Source organism: Anser anser, assembly GCF_964211835.1.
Source record: "Anser anser genome assembly, chromosome: 6".
NCBI classification, from domain to species: Eukaryota; Metazoa; Chordata; class Aves; order Anseriformes; family Anatidae; genus Anser; species Anser anser.
Window position 1 is genome coordinate 38957280 of NC_139726.1, and position 14024 is coordinate 38971303.

Here is a 14024-nt window from a genome sequence, read left to right on the forward strand (position 1 = left end):
TCCCCCACAAAACTGCTTCCTAGCCTCCACAGACTTCCCAAAGAAAGGGTATTCTAGTTTTCCTGACTGATCTTATGAATTCCATACCTGGTATGTTATTTTGCAGGATAAAACACAGTTGCAGCTTGGCATGCATTACCTAATGCTAACATTTTACCAAGTTCAGCAGAAATTTCTCAAGAGCACAGCCCACAAATTCGTGCTTCACATGAGACAAGCACAATGAAAGTGCAACATATGAATCCAGGCGGACGGAAAGAACAGAGGACACTGACAGAAGCTAATGACTTGAAATCCTCATACAGTTGCTTTTTAAATTCTTCTCTATAAGCAGCTGCCCCAAACAAGACCATGAGATATGAAAGCCAAAAGCATTTGATTTAGATCAAAATTCACAGTTTTAGACACAAACACACTTCAGTAGGTTCTGTTATGACAGATTTTGGCCCATGTAGAGTTTCTAAGTGTTGATGCTAATCAGAAATGTTCAAAGCTAACAAAGAACAGGGAAGTACAAAAGGCTTCTGGATATCATAACTGGCAGGGGAATGATTTTTTTTTCTAACATCTCAAACTCAAAATATAATTGCCTGTATCAAGTTGTTCGAAGAGTATGCTCTAAAGCACCACTGTCCTAAGAGAAAAAGAAAAGTCTTCTCATTACTTAATAGTCTTAGAAGGACCGCTATCATGCAGTACCTATTTCTGCAACAATTATGTCTACATAAGCACATATATGTATCACTGATGTTTACTTATTGCTCACAGCCCTTGCATCTGATAATAATACTTTTCAAGAACTAAAAGCATCATAGACCACTTCTAGACTGATGGTTTGAAATTACTGTACGCAAAAAATATATAAAAACATTACAAATTTGTTCTCAGCTCAGAAATGGCTCTAACAATTGCATGATTTTGCTAAAAAAAAATCTTAACCTAAAATAGTATTGTGTGTGTGGGCATACCACTGTATTTTTAATTTTTTGAAGAGACTAAAAAAAATCCAAGTACTAACCTTACTCTTTTACGGCTGAGTTCTATGAAAAAAGCTGTAACATTCCAACTGATAAAAACCACATGCACACCTGCAGCAAATGATTTTGTAAACTGATCCTAATTACTCCTTGTTTCATCTGCCTTGTTGCATACTTTGAAAGAGAGCATCCTTCTCTTCATTTTTGTGGGAGAGAGAGAAATAAGCTCCATTGAATGTTCCTCCTTATTTGCTAGTGTACTGGAGTTGTTGGAGGTGAAAGCAAAAGCCAGTATGTGCCATCCTTCCCTGATGCATTGGAGATGTCTAACAACAACACACTTTCAGTCTCTCACATGTGACATCTGTGACATCTTTCAGAAAGTCAGTGCACTGGCACAGTTCTGCAGCTGACTGAAAAGGTGAGCCCAGTCCCCTGCAACACACCAGGCAGAGGGGAGAGGCACCTGAATCCTCATCACAGCCCTTGTTTTCTGGCCACAACACTGCCCCCCCGATTCACAATTTGCTCATCCCATAGCTGGACAGCATGGCTGTCTCCATGATCTAGAGCATGTCTTCAGAAAAATATTTTCTTCTATTACTCTACTCAGGCACATTCAGACTTGAGCTAACTCTCCAGGCTCCCATCCTCACTAGAAAAGAGAAAGAAAAGGACAACCAGGGCTGTGAGAAGTAATGTGTATGCAGAGAACTGCAAAAGTCCAAAATTACTGAAGGCCTGGGGAGGTGTTAGAACGATGAGAATTGCAGAGATCCCTGAAGACAGACACACACAAAAATAACAGAGTGAGAGAAAATCAGTGAAGGAAGGAAATCGAAAGAAAAAGGGCTTTGGGACATATATGATGATAAGATAGGAAAACTTCAAAGAAAGGAATCAAAAGAATAATTTAAAGATAATGGATACGTGACATTTCTGAATATATATTGTCTTAAAATTCACATTGTTCTTGTTCTGTGGTTAAATCGATTAAAATTCTGAGGTTTTGTAATTAAACAGACACATTAAATGCACGCTAATGATAATTAAGGGAAAAAAATCTCATAATCTGTTATTACATAAAATCACTTGGACTCCTAAAACAACCAAGTTTAATTTAAAATAATCAACTCCATAATGTTTGAACTATCACTCAGGAATAGGAGGATATGCCAGCTATAGTTCTTTATAGGACATTATTTCTATGAAGGAAAGATACTTAAGAAGCTTAATAGTGTTTGGGGGATGTGTTACTTTGCCATCCTAAGTTTCAACAGGAAACAGGAGAACATATGCACTAGTCTTTGAGTTTTATACTGCTACTACGACTAATATCAGAATCTGTAAAGCAAAAGCAATAGTGAGGTCCTTAGCAGATTGAACGGAGGTTGTCCCCTGAAACAAAAGCACAGTTTAAACAAGCATTTTTTATGACATGCTTTCTGAAAGAGAAGAGCAGCAAGAGGACGTTTTTCACACTGGGACACCACTTGTCATGGAAATGCTTTCAGAAACTGATGTTTGGAAGCTTCTATGAGACTTCAGATTTCACTCATCTAGTTTGGAAGGCTGCTCAGTAGCTGAATCCTTACAAGCAAGAGCATTTAAGCCCCAGTTCTTTCACCCTTGATCCTTTACTAACTGCAGCACACCAGACAGGTGCACATGGAACAGTTCCCAGCCCTACTCATTCTTTCCACAAAAAAACGCCTGTACAAAACTTTTCCTGCACTGACAGGAACAATGCTATAAGCACTTGAAATTCTTTATTGCTTGGGTCCTCCCCATGTGTAAATAATGGATAAAGACTTAAAGCTACTCTGTATTTCTGTGCATACACACACAGAGAAAAAAAAAGATAGCTTGCAGTATTACATGTTCAGTTTTGGCCAAAAGGTGAAATAGGTGGTACTCTGTTCCCCTCAATAAGCTTTTTAGCCATACTATTTAATACAAGCTGCAGGTAAGTAAAACATCACCTGCAGGTGAAAATGCGGCAGTAGCAGGTAACTGCAGCTCGGAATATTCATGCTCTGGAGATCACAAATGGACATTTTTTAATTCCTGTTAACTAACAACATGAAGAAACACAGACATGTACACTGTAGATATCACGTACCTGAACTTTTAGTGAAGAGATACAAAAACACAAAATATGATTACCTACGTTTCCATCTTAATGACATGAAATGCCTTCAATCAACTCCAGTTAAACTAAACTATCTAACATCTTGCAAAGATGAAGTCCATGCAACCATACACACTGAAGAACCTATTTCACAGGAAAGATGGAAAGTAAAATATTCACACTAGAAAGCTTTTTCCTTATATACATGAAATGTGAACACAGCACCCAATATTTTTGCTATTTTTATGTAGTAAACTACATCTCACAGTATTTTTAAACAGGTTTCTCAGTACATTGCACAGGTTGAAGGAAAAACTGATCAGATCCACTCATCAAAGCGGACTATATTCTTTTAATCCACTTAATTTAAATTGTAATTGACCTGTTTTAAGAAGTGTAAATCAGAGTAGCCCAATTAAGAATTAAGCCCATTTACATTAGCTGTAATCAGGCTTACAACTGTCTCCTTTTTCAGTAAACCTCATTAAGTTTGGAAACTTGAAAAAAAAATAACAGTAGTGTTACAGGACCAGCTTCCCCTATCCAAATCATTCAGTACAGAACTCAGTGGAGAAGATTCATTTCTTTTCCACAAGACGCAAGGCTTCAATTTTTTCTCCTTCCTTAGAAGACACCATTTCGAGGCTTCAACAACCTGTATTGGACTTAGGGAGTCGGTCTGAAAGATTTCATTACCAGCTTCCCGAGACATAATGAATCAGGTTTACACTTACAACATACACATGCACAACCAGAACCTGTGAGGATAGTTCTGGGATGCCATCTCCCTGTCCCCACTGTTAAGACTGCAGGGGCAGGGAGTGATTTCATAACTGTTTCCGTACTAACAAGGAGAGATTATGACATTGATTTTTCACAGGGCTACTTACATGAGTAAGCATTCATCAATTGCTGTTAGAGTTGTGGACTCAGAGCAAAATAATTACTTGACAAGCTGAGTTACAGCCTGTGTCACGAGTCACAAAGCATATTCAGTAGAACGCTAAATCCTTTACTCTTTCAACATGCTTTTTGTTATCCAAATGCTATACAATCAGCTAAGACACTAAGTCAACACATTTTACATTCAGAAATGAAGCTTGGAAATATTTCTTATTCCAGGATTCTCCTGTATCTGAAGTATTTAAAGTGTTGAACTCTTCATCATCCGTACTTATGAAGATTATTTCCATTCTGTCATTTCACACATGGTTAATCAATACATATTTTAGTAAAGAAAGTCTTTGTTGAATATACAGATAGCCAACATTGTCTTAGGAATTAAAAAAGGGATGTCATGAATTTAAAAAATGACATTAATCTGTCAGAAATGTTTGAGTGTATGAGAGCCTCAGATAAAACTGAAGATTACAGAGCAGAAAGGTTTGAGAAAGATTTCTATATTTCCAGGCGGAGTACTTGAGAGTTTAACAATTCTTGTGTTTTTCCCCCAGAGCAGTCTCCTCTTCTTTGGGTGGATTTTTATCAAAACATTGGAAAGAAAAAGTTATTTGGTAACAATAACACCACAAACCTTGGAAAGGAGACACAGTGAAAGGCATGAGAACTGTGGCTTATCTTTTCTTTTAAGAACAGAGCCAAAATGGACTGCAGTACTGAGTAAAAATAAACAGTAACCACACGTTTACAGTGAGATAAAAAGCTGTAAAACAGAAGATTCATTCTTGCCAACATGAGGTACTTCTCCCATTAAAGTAAGAAAATTACATACCTATATTAGTCCTCCTTACACTGATTTTATTTACCCCATACATTTATAATTAGCAAACGTAATAGAAATACATTTATCCTCAGAAACAAGAAACAAAACTTGTCAGCCTTTTTTTCCTTAATAAAGCACGGACTGTCTCTTTATTGCTAACTGAAGACTGATAAAGCTTATGTCAAGAGGCATTGAACATACTTGTGTCTACAATACCTCAAACTCTTTGTAAACTGAGAAAAACATACAGCAAGCCATAGAAGAGCTACAAATCTCCTGACTTCATGTTCTTAAAGCCTTGGCAGCTGATGGTTTCAGTTCGTGATTTCTCCCATCACAATGAGGCAAACGTAACAAGTGCAATACAGACAATTAAAAAAAAAAAAAAGGCTTTCTGGAGTATATCTAAACTAAAGCCTTATTAATTTACCTTCGCTAGAAATCCAGTACTTAAGTCTATGCCCCTGCCTGAAGTCCCTATTAATATCAGTAATAAAAAAAAAATTAACATAAAAACAAAAAAATCTTCCAAAACAAACAGTGAAACCGTTTCAGGAAAACAGAAGGATGTCATAACTTCACACAGAGATTATCAGGCAAGCATTTGTGTCAAAAACATAGTGTAAAACAACAATGAACTCTGGCATTTATTCTTGTTCTGATACTTTTCTACACATACTTAGATCTTTACAGCATTTTTGCAATGATCTGGACATTACTCAACATGACATTACTCACAATGTGAAGCCAGATGTTTTATGAAACAAGGTGTATATCTGTAGATATTTATGGACACATACACCTGCAACAACAATATGCAATAAATCTTGTTAAGTGTTGCTTTCTCATCAAGAGGAGAGTGGTTTCTGGTTTTTTGGTTTTTTTTTTTTCCTCTCCTGGAAACAAGAATGGAATTGGTGCCTTTTCCAACCCCAAAACACAGAGCCTTGCCTTTAGGGCTGTACCTCTACTTGTATGCAGAACAAACCAGGGAACAGATGCCGAAGCCACGCAGCAATGTGGCACACGTGATAAACGCTCTTCTCACAAAACATGGTTGTCTGATCCACGCTACTTTCAAGTGGCTGGACAGCAGGTACCTCCACAGCCCTGCTCACCCCAACCAAAGTTTCACCAGTCTCAGAGAGCCCACCACAGTCAGGTTTGTAACTTTCCTACGCAATACGAATATTTGAGGAACTATGTCCTTGATAAAAATATTTACGTTCATTTAGTCAATGCAGATATCTTTATTAGAGCAATAAGCGAAGAAACATAAGTGATGTTTTTATGTAGCTGTGGTTGCATTTTAAAGAGATGAGTTCACAATCTCTACTCCTATTTCGTATGAGAGAATCACTATTTTCTCAAACTACCAGCTTCAAAGATTCAAACCAGTAATGCTGCAGAAAATTAACACAATCAACTGAGCAGAATAGCTGGCTTTAAAATACATCTTAACTAAAGAGAACATACATCTTCACAAGCATAGCTTTTGAAGCTGGAATGCTGTAGCCTAGAACTATGAATTTCACACTCTTTGAAAGAACAAAGAATCACCCAAAGATGGGAAGATGTTTTTGTGACAAACAAGATCCAAAATGAGTTGCTGGTTCTGTAATTTTTTTGTGCCTATTTTTGCCAATACTCAGCATCTGTAACATGCATCCCCACTTAGGCATCTCATGAACGATCACTTGTGAGTACTCTTTCAGCAGGACTCTCATAGATCTTGCTGCTTCCCACCATCCTGCAGCTGGGCCACCCCGCTGACCATAAGGAGCTGTGGCTTCAGCTGTTGCATTTATTCCTGGCAAACTCTTCTTTCCTACTGTGGTTACTCGCTCCGACAAGGATCAGTCAATGTATTTTATTTTTTCTTTTTTAAAAAAATGCTGTTTGTCATTCCTGGAGGAAAATGAACTTTACTGTTGTAAGCCTCAGGCTCATCTAATTACAATACCAGCCTTCAGGGAATTTTTAAACTAATGACATTGTATTTGTCAAGCACAGAAACTTTTAATCTGATTTTCAAGTGGATCCTAGCCAATGGATCCTGGCCATCGTAGCACTTAAGAGAACACATTTGACTGTCCTCCATGCAATACTTAGGTGGGCTTATTATGTAAATGTTAATTGTTACCTCGTATCTTTCTCCTGTGGTCAATACAAGGCGTATAGGCATATTGACACTGTTATTAAGGTTTTTATGACTAGAAGTCCGCAAGTCAGATGATGTGTGTCTCTGTGCAGCTTCTCAAAGGAACACAGGCATGCCCATTAAGAAATCTGAACTAAATCACCTAAACTATCTGAACAATTCCCCGGTTTGCCTACTCATTTTGTGATTTGTTGTACGCCAGCATCAAGAACCACCAGCTCAACAATTCAGTTGTATATTTCACTGTTCAATTTCAACATTCTGTTCTTTATTTCCAAAGGCTAATAATTCCCAGATAATTTCCACTGTTGATACAAAGAACAAAACCCAAAATATTAATTATGTCACAACAACTCCCTCCACTCCTTACCCGCTCCCAAAGTGAATAGCTCAGACCATCAAGCATCCACTTTTTGGTACTTCCCTAATAATTCTAAAGGGCAAACAGCGCACTACTTTGACCACTGACTTCGGCTTGATCATACTAATCAGGTCTTTTGGACAAATAATGCCGAATTCACATTTCCATTTCAAATTCATTTCAATTATAATTGCTTCTCCAGAACACATACATGCTACAATTTTGCCACACAGAAAAGTGTAAGAAAAGAATCTTTTTCACATGTTTATTTATTTTTATTTCTCAAAAATTATTTTTAAATAAAGAGAGATAAATTCATTTTTATCTCTCAAGACTCATTTAAGAAAATGTCATTTTCTGTTTTTTCAAAATTGCATACTTCAGGACTAACGTACAAAACAAATCAGTAAATACAAGTGCTATTGTCCATTCAACAATGTTTGTATCAACATACCAGTCCTCCTCAATCATAAAAATACAAATACAGTTGTGACACAAAACTGCGTAAATGTAACATGACACAAGCAATCCGGATAGTAGTCATAACCATCTACACCCAAACAAGGCTTAGCCACAGTCACTGAAATTTTCTCCCCAGTATCATGGGAAAAATCAACAGCTCTGCACAAGTAAGACAGAAATATATGAAGGCTATAACTAGCCATTTGCCTTGAAATCTGAACTCACATCCTGTCAGCCAAACTCTGGAAGCCTAACATCAACTTGATCAAAACAAATAATAGGATTCCTAGGTGCTGGAGGGGATGACAGAAACACGCACACTTGTAACACGAGCAACTGCATCTCGAATTAAGAGTCCAGGGCTTGTACGACCTGGCTGCAGTCTTTTAATATGACAACTCGGAAGTTTTATCAAGATGCTCAGAAGACAGCACTCTTCTGTGCTACTTAACTTAGCAGCTATATTTTTCTAGAGCAAATAATACTTTGAAAGTTTTACTTAAACTCTTCCATGAGTACCACGGTATTTCAGTAGGAAATTTCTCCTCGCCTTACCTAAATCCCAGGAGGTAGGCCCAATTCCATTACAAGCTGGATTTCCACAAAATGGAAACTGACAGTCCTGGTACCTTTCAGCCTCCATGCCCAGATCACTTCCAAACACACAGCGTGCTCTAGACCTCAAAAAGCTATCAGCACCTGGCAGCGGCAGACAAGCTTTGAGGACAAAGGCTCCCGATCTCACCCCATGAAGAGGTGCCCTTGCAGCACATGCCCATGCTACACAAAGCTTTATCATCACTTTTGCTCTGGCCAGAGAAAAAGGTGTTTTCTACCTCTTCCTTAACATCACTGGTACTCCAGCTGACCATGAACAAGCTGCCACAGGGGCCTGATATCATTATCCATACAAATAGTGCAGTTTTCTTCAGTTTCAGTGGAAATGAGGTGGAACTTTTCCTAGACACTAAACTCAAATACCAATTCATAACAACATTAGTTAATCACATTCTTCTCACCCTGGAAGGGCCCTGGTATGGTTAGACAAAACCTCATACATGGTCAAAACCTCATACAGCCTTTCCCCTGCACGACATAACCAAAAGGTCAGCGACGGGCAGTGCGAGCAGGCCAGGCATGATGACACCGCAACACCATCAACATCACCAGGCTCAGCAACACTGAGCATCCCATCCTCTGAAAGGCAGCACCATTGGCTATGCTCTTGAACATAAGGTTTGAGCATGGTAATTAATTTTAAACACACATTTACATCTCATTTTCAACAATTAAGTACCCAAATAGGTATTTTGTCACTATCTCCCTCATGTTAGTACCTGGTAGTCAATGGAATAAATTCAATACCCTAAGCATCCTCTTTCTGTCTGACTAAAGGAGAGTTTTTGAAAAAACAAAATAAAAAAAATGCTGAGTTGGACTAAAAAAAGATAAAATGGAAAACAAATTATACTTAATTATTCAAGAATGCAATAAGCAGATTCAGTCCAAGACTCAGAAAGTTCCCTGTTTTACAGCATACTGGAGCCTTATCTGCAGTTTGAATAACACTGGCCCACAAAGAAAACAAAAAAGCCTATTAATTTTTTCAATTAGGCATTACTATTTAATCTTATAAAGTGGGCAAAAGAAAATTTATTCCATTTCTTCTCAGGAAATCTGACAAACCAGTATATTGTTCTGGCTGGCAGCCACTGTAACATCACAAGGTTTCTTAAAGGCGTAACACTGTGAATTTAACAGGTTTGAAAAAACATTGTAAGTGTAAAACAAATAGAAGTGCCCATTAGCTAAATTGCCTTTAAAAATAAATAGCAAGATAGCAAAGATGGTCTTTAAGGGAGGCTGAGGGTCCTTGTGGAGAGATGTGAACACTCCAAGCCAAACCAGTCCCACAGAGCCAGCAAGACCGAGCTATGCCACACGTTTGCCTTTACAAGCAGCCTTCTGGTGCCAAAGCAAGGTGAACTGAACGCTTTCCAGCCACAATTCTCTGAAGTTAAACTGCTACTAAGCATGACATTAAAATGGTGCCCGGTCAAGCCTCTCAACTCTGCAATCACAGAGTCCATTCTAAGGTGCTAAGTTTAAATTCCAGCATCAGACATAAACAGGGATAGGTATCTAAATAGATACGCTCACGCAGAATGGCACCTGACATGCTCTGAGGTATCTCCAGCTGACATGAAAGGATCTGTATTTTTGAGGAGCGGTAGTGACAGAAAGGAAGCATTGGGTTTGCTCCTTTCGTATGCTGATACTGACATCATACCTCGGGTCTGATGCTGCAACCACGCCATCAGAGGACTTTTCCAAAGGAGTCTAACAACTGGGGAAACTGCGCATCTGCATATTGGAAGAAGGTGTTTGTTTTTGTTTTTTTTTTAATCCATCCACAACACAGATTTCTTTGCGCCCCTTAGTGCTGCGAATAATTTCTACTGAAATATTTACTGGTCAAAAAGTCACTGGTGTGACTTTATTTTTCTGATGCAATATAATGGCCGGGGAGTAAAGAAGCTACAAGAGAAGTTTTACAGCATGCAGGAGGCAGCCCTGGCTGTCTGTGAGGGAAGCAAGCAAAAGCTCCTGCTGGATCTTGGGCACAGGAGGCGTTCAGGGCTGTATCTCCCACAAATACTCCAACGCAGTGCCGCGCAGTGCAAGGACTTCTGTACAGAGCATCCCAGAAAGGAAAGGAGGATGTTATAAATACACTCTATGCGCTCCTGCCATCTATTCGGTAGCAAATCAAGAAAAATTAAATTATGTAACTATTACTGTCTACATATAACACACACACACACCATATTTTGGTACCACACGGCCTAAAAACGATTTTTATTTTTCATTCAAATACCCTCCCGGTTTGCACCGACATGATCACGCAAAGGTAAGGAGACAAAACAAGGAAAAATCGTGCTAAGGAAAAATCTCCCCGGTACAACAACAGCAAGCCGGAGGACGGGAACAGAAGCCCATTTCCCCGCCGTCACTGTGCCTCGCACACGAGCCATAACCCCCCGGGTGTGAGACCCCCGGGGCCGAGCGCGGAGCCGCCGCAAAGCCCCCCCAGATCCTCCCCGGGCCCGGCCCCTACCTGCCCCTCTCCTCTCCTCTCCTCTCCTCACCTCGCCTCCCCTCAGCGCACTGCGGCGGGCTTCGGCGGAGGGCGGCGGCCGGACCCCCCCGTCCTTGCGGCAGCGGCCCCCGGGCGCCCGCGGCGGGGCGAGCGCCTCCCCGCGCAGGGGCGCCGCGCCTCCCCCTCAGCGCCGGGGCCGCGGCCGGGCCCCCGCCCCCGACAGCGCCACCGGGCCCGGGCCGCAGCCCCGCGGGCCTGGGCGGCGCCGGGGCCGGGGGGAGGCCGCGGGCAGCCGCTGACAAAGGCGCCCGCCCCCGCCGCCACACGGCCCCGGCCCCAGCCACGTCGTGGGGGGCAGCTCCCCCTGAGCGCCCGCAGCCGGCCGGCCCCGCCGCCGCCACGCTGTAACCGCAGCTCCGTGGGGCTCTAAAATGCCTATTTCCACGTTATTATTTCTGTTTTTCAATTCACTTACGGTTCTGAGCGCTGTTATCCGTGTCATCTGGGCGCAGAAGAGCCGTCCTTTATCATTTCCTCAATTTCAATTATCCTGGCTATTTGAGAGCAGTCTGGTGCAATCAGCTCTACGTTTCCTACTTATTCGTCGATTTGCCTCGTTCTTTGTCCACTGCAATGAATCCCCGACTGTCTGCGTAGGAAAGCGTGGCCACAAACATGTAAATGCAATGAAAACTCAAAACACGCGCTGCAGCAGCAGAGGAGCGGTGATGTGAAACACACCGCAGCAGCGCAGCCCAACAAAAGCACAAGAAATGGGCGCACACACACACTCGGTCCTGGGTGACCCAGGTCCTGGTTGCTATTACTGAGACAACACCTCACGCTTTCCTTTCTGGTCTGAGTTTTATAAAGTCAAAATCTTCCCACAAGCAAGGAGCACAGCAGTCCTAACTATTCCGTATTCTACATCTGTTTTCTGTATCAAGCATCTACCAATACATGGCCAACTAAATAGGTCGCTTTAGAAACTATTTCATGAAAATAACCACCTGGAAACTATATGAATTTATGTCCAAATGCAAAGTTGGTTTTGTACAGCTTGTAGCGTATTCCCAAATCCCTGGCCTTGAAATCCTTTCTCTATGGAAGCCCACGGCACATCTGCCTTGGGCTTCAACAGAGCAAGGGAATTTGTTCTTCAGCTCTTCTCTACGACGCAAGACAAACTGCTCCAGATCTGGGTGTATGCGGCTCTATTCCAAAGTAGGTCAAGCCATGAAGTCATTAACATCCTTCCATCTATCTAAAGCTTTTACACTTTCTTTCAGTTGCTTTCTATGTATTGTACCTGTATTGGTGCTTACAACATAGCTTACACACGCTAAGGGTGCAAATGGTCAGCGTGACTGATTAGTCTGGTTCTTTATACTGAAGAATACTGTACCACTGCAATATATATGTTTAGATTTACATTAAAGGCTCGGATTCAGATGATTATGTACAGGTTAGTAGTGATTTGGGTGTTCTTAGATACATCTCTCTCTTTGGTGGTACCTTCACTTGGTATGGATAACATAGCGCCTATTTTACTTCCTGAAACAAGATCAAAGGGGAAAAAGAGGACGTGTGATGCCAAGAATTTCATAACATTTATAGTTATTTGTGCTTTGTTTTTGGTTATCGTGACATTTTTATAACGAGGAGATGAGAAACTGAGAAGATGAAAAACGTTAGCTAATGAATTATTCTCAGTGGATTTGCAGGCTGTAAAAGCCCTTTGACGGTGTGACACAAGTGCGGGCTGTCTTTAAGTTAAGACTTCTCATCTGCCAAATGAAAAAAACTGCATAAATCAGACACTGGATTTTCATGTTTCTCTCCCTCAAAAAGGATTTTGAGAATGTCCTTGCGCCAGTGCTTGAAAAAAATCCTATTTCCACTGAGCAAAAGTGTTAATTTATATGAATCTTTAAAATCCCCTTAACTTCCCCAAACATAAAAGGCAGCAATCACAACAGTAGTAAAACGCAAGGTATTTGTAGAAATTCAGCACTACTACTTTTCAGAAACTACAAAGCTGTCAATTTCTCTGCTTATATTTCTGCTACATGTACAGCTTGCTTATATTTCTGCTAAATGTGTATTTCATGCTACACGTACAGTTCTTTATGAACAGTTCCCATGTCTTTGGTATGGTTTGGGTTTATTTTCAATTTTCCTAGACATGGCTGTTACTGAATGGAGTTGAGTGCACAGTAGAATACAAAGCCACTTCATAAAGGAATTGCTATTTCTCTTGTCTCCATGGATGTGCATACATCTACAGGCACTGTGCTGCTAAGGAAGAGGCTAACTTTTCAGAGCCATGTGCTGAGTAGTTAACCTTCAATAGACTCAAAGATAGAGACAAACAGCCTGCTTTTCCGTAGCAAACATTTTTTCCCCTCTTTCTGACTCTAGGGCTCTTTTTTCCCTTGCCTGGATCCACATCCTCTCCTTTGCTGAAAATACAATACAAAAGAAACCAGTGACATAAATATGAAATCAACTTTGCCCAAGTGGGGATTCCTACCGTTTCCCCTAGGGCTCTAAAAATGTTCTGTAACAGAGACCTGAAGTGTGCAATGCATGGCAGGACATTTCTGGGCTGGGAAATACCTGTTTAAAGATAAGTTACAAAGTGTCTTAGACAGAGCTTTTACTGGATGAAAGTTACAAACATTATTCTACTCTCCTGTAAAAATAGCAGAAATTATACTAGAAGATTAAAACTTTCAAAGAGTATTTGTGCTACTTGTTCTTGGAAATGATTTCACTGGAGAAAAAAACAAATTTCAGTCATCCCACAAAATGGTTTAGTAAGAAAACTGCAAAATTTTATGAATTCTAAAATCTTTTACCATGAAAAATAAATTGGACATCCAAAACTTCCAATTACTGCCCTTGCACTTCTGTCTACAATAAGAACCTACAACATACTGGCATAAGAATGCACCCTCTATAAAAGGGATTTTCAGCTGCTCTAGCTTTGGACACTGGTGACTTAACAGAAGAGGACATATAATTAAAATAATTTATTAGACTTCAACATTAAAAAGCAATATGCATTTTGCCTGGCCATATTCCTTCATTCCTACGCATACACTAA

General features: G+C 40.3%; 1 protein-coding gene across 9 annotated transcripts in view; it reads right to left on the bottom strand.

Annotated features, from left to right (window-relative positions):
* Positions 1-14024, bottom strand: part of HECW2 (HECT, C2 and WW domain containing E3 ubiquitin protein ligase 2) — a 187773-nt gene that overhangs the window by 158448 nt on the left and 15301 nt on the right. For 2 of the 9 annotated variants that reach the window (XM_083842980.1, XM_083842988.1), the window contains exon 1: positions 10965-11125. The exons of 2 other annotated variants lie outside the window; for them this stretch is intronic. The gene's annotated coding sequence lies outside the window, so the exon portion shown is untranslated. Of the gene's footprint in view, positions 1-1018; positions 5542-10933; positions 11126-11390; positions 11565-14024 lie in introns of those variants that run through there. 5 more of the 9 variants (XM_083842983.1, XM_083842984.1, XM_083842987.1 and 2 more) reach the window with 4 other exon arrangements.